A 3,776-nucleotide genomic window follows, 5' to 3' on the forward strand; every position below is an offset into this window, starting at 1 on the left:
ATCTCCCCGCTCTGTCCCCTTCCCCGGAGCCACTGCCACCTCAGTGCTGGGCAGGAGAGGGGCCCAATCGCAGGCCTTCCTGGACCTTTAAATCCTTGTCTACTCAGAATGAATCCTTGGTCTGCCTACAGCATCCTCACGAACGGGGTCTCCTGAACTGAACTCTGTCCAACTGAGCTCAGGTCCAACACCAAAGCCAACAATGCCCCCCGCCGGCTGTGCCTTTCTGCCTCTCCCGCGATATATGTGGACTCAGCCTGCAGACGCTCAGGTAGCACGGAAGGGACTCAGAAGACCCCTGTGGGCCATTCAGGTTAGCCCCCTCTGTTTACAGATGCATAATTTATAAAGCGGTTGTGTTACTACAAATATGTGCTGCATAGAATGGTTTGCTTTCACCCCACTCTAAGCTTCATTTTATCTTGGTTGTAGTCAGCTTAAGCTGCTGTAATAAAGTATCATAGCCTGGGTGGCTTATGAATGACAGAAATTTATGTCACCGAGTTCTGGAGGCTGAAGTCCAAGATCACATGCAGTAGGACTAAAGCAGAACCTAAAACAGAACCCCTGACCAACTGCCTGCTGGGTGTCCTCCTTGCCATTGCAGCCATAATTGTCTCCATTACACAGGCTCAGAAACTGAGTTCTCTCTGTTTCCTCTCCTTCCATTCCTTCAACCCATCAGTCACCAAGCTCTTAGCTCCTCCCTGACTAGTGTCTCTTCCTCTAGGGTCCCTCTACTTTGAATCTAGTCACCACTATCACCTGCCTCCTCCTTCTTCCTCTCTTCATTCCAGCCTGCACACAAATGCTGATGGAGCCTCCAAAAACACAGAATTCATCAGTTCCTGCTCAGTAGTGGGGATGACTCGCCCATTACTCAAAGTATCCAACTCTAGTGACCTTCAGTGGGCATTCAAGGCCCTTCAAAATATGGTCCCAGTTTACCCCTGTGGATATCGATTTCTAAGCTAAAATTGTCCACTTACCTAGTTTTTCCTGAATGTTACAAACATCTTCAGGAAACTAAATTCACAGCAGGTCTTTATTTTGGTGAGTTTGTCCTCTCTTCCTCACATGCTGAAATGCTGTTGCTTCTTGGCACATGTTCTATTGAAATGCAGTTGTCAGGGGTATCCCTAAAGCTTGGAAACTTACACAACCCGAGGCAGTGCCCATTTGTGCCTTCATGCCTGCGGCCACTGTCGTATGCAAGGCACTGGCCAAGTGGGGAACTTGAACTTGGTGTGTGGCAAGTTAACAGAAACTGATACTAAAAGAGCTGCAGTAAGTTGAAAAATAATTGAATGTAAAAAAAATTTTAGATAAAGGTAATGAGTGATAAGTGATTGGGCATGTTATTGTATAACTTATGGAAACAGTGCAGCCCTGAGCTTAGCGACATGCAGAACTTAGAAAGGTCTCCAAAGAGACCTTCAAAGATTCAAGTCTAACACCCTTAATTTATAAATTTAAAAAAAAAGAGGATTTTCCAGCATGTTGCAACTTGTTTTGACTTGTAGCAGCATTGATCTTAACTTTGTCCAAATTAATCTTGTTCTAGCAGCTTTAAGAAATAGAAGAATGTATTTTTATGCATCAGCTTAAATGGAACTGAACATTAATTTGGAGCAAAGCATTAATATCACAGATTATATGAGGCCAAATTTTCATGTAAAATGTAAATACAGTAAAAAGGGATTTGATTGGAATGAAATGAAATCAAAAGTGAGAGTGTGGCCCTGAAAATTATACAAGGTATAAAAGATATCAATGACCAGCCCAGCACACAGTCAGTCAGTCACTTCCATGACCATGAGAAAGGTAAGAGCTGCAATTCTAGCAAAGTGACAGAACTAGGAGGAGCGTTAACTTTTGAGAACGAACCACATGTTCTGAAGGATAACTTGGACACGAGGTAAGACTTTAAAAAATCCATACCATGAATTTGAGTGACAAGTGGAGAAAGCAAAGGCTTAGCCTTTGTTCTGGTCTTTCCAAGGAAACTGGACAAAAATTGGATTTGAGGAAAATAGTAACTGGCGATAAAGGGTGGAGTTTTCTCTGTGACCAGAAGCAAAGTGCCCAAGTTTGCACTGGAAAATTAAAATATTCCCAAGATATCCAAAAGCACACGTGTCAAAACCACAAATAAAGAGTGCGTTGCTGTGCTCCTCTGCCATCTGTGGGATTGTTCAAACAGGAGGCTGGAAGCTCACACGTGCTCACAGGTGCCGAAGGTGCAGAGGATGCTTCCCTGAGTGGAGCGCCGAATGGGGTCTGAAGCTGCTGGCCTCCCCACATCTGGGTCCCAGTTGCAGGCGGCTTTTTGAGGAGCAGTCTCTGGCCAAAACCTGCCTATAGGCTTATCACCTAGTTCAGCCTTTCCCTTGGGATGTTCTGTGGGAGGCTGGTTATGTGAGGATGTTAGCAGGCGATACACAAAAGCCTGGATCTGTGGTCCCATGAGTTTAAAAAATCCAGTCAGATGGGTTTCTTTGTTACATGATTTATTAAAACTCTCAGTGTATAATTTGAAACTCCAAGAAGACAAAGTGTGTGATCTCTTCCAAATACATATCCCACCCAGCAGCCTTTCCTCCAAGCAGTGTGCAGGGCAGTCTTCCACAGACCATCCTGTAAAGGGCCTTGAGGCCCTTCCTCCAAGTGACTTACAGAAAGTTCAATAAAGCAAGCCCACCACTGAGCATATTAAAAAGCGATGAAGATACTGCTTAAATGATTTCCAAGAGGAGATTTCCACCCAGGCTCGTCTTTAGAGTGTATGTCTAAGCACTTGCAGTTTCTGTTAACTAGTTACCCCACTACCAGGTAAGGGGGAGGGGGGGTGATCACATCTCCCTCCTCTCCATTCTGACATTCCAACCTGCGAAGACAAAGAGCACAGGAAAGGAGCCAGCAGCAGGTGAGAGGGCTCAACAACCACTGTAACCTAGAAAGCAGAGGGAGGTGTGGTCAGTGGCTTAGCTGAAGCACACGCTGTGTCTTGTATGCTTGCCAAGGGGCCCCAACAGAGAAGAGCCGTGGTGCAGGGTTCTCAAGGGCTCTGGGAGCTGGGGCACCCCTGGAGGGAGAGAGAAAGGGGCTGAAAAGGGAAGGTTGGGAAGTGTCGTCATGTGGCCATCTGAAGCACCCTCCTCCTTCCCACAAGGCAGGTGACAGCCCTCTTCCCCTTGTTGTCCCCTAATCTCTTCGTGCCCCCACTGCAAGAAGGAAAGAGGACATTTACTCTTTGGAGAATTTTGTCTAGAGGGGCTACCAACTTGGCAGTGTGGGCCTGAAGGTTACGCACGGATTCTGAAACAAGGGGATAGGTAAAATTCTGCAAGACTGAGCGACTGGGAGGCCTGTCCTCTCCCTGCACTCAGGAAACCACAGCCGGGGTTCCATCCCTCAGGGAGAAGACAGGAGGGCTCTATTCTGGAAAAGCCCAGGAGTCCCAGAAATGAGACCTGATCCTTGAACTCGGGGTGTGGGGGTGGTTTTCTTCCAGGCCTGAGTGAGCCGACCAGCCGACAAGCTCCACCTTGTGAACACAGAGCTTCCAATCAGCTACATTTTTGCTGCATGCTTAAATATCGGCAAATGTCCCGGGTCACCAGACATTTTAGGAGACTTCCAATGTAAAATAGAATGGCCAAAACAAACAAACAAAAGGCAAACAGGAAAAAAATTTTTGAAGGAGCGCAAAGAGAAGATGATGCATTCAAAAATACTGTCTCTAAAAAGGAACAATCAGAACAAAAAAGCAGTTT

Source organism: Hipposideros armiger, unplaced genomic scaffold (assembly GCF_001890085.2).
Source record: "Hipposideros armiger isolate ML-2016 unplaced genomic scaffold, ASM189008v1 scaffold_622, whole genome shotgun sequence".
NCBI classification, from domain to species: domain Eukaryota; kingdom Metazoa; phylum Chordata; class Mammalia; order Chiroptera; family Hipposideridae; genus Hipposideros; species Hipposideros armiger.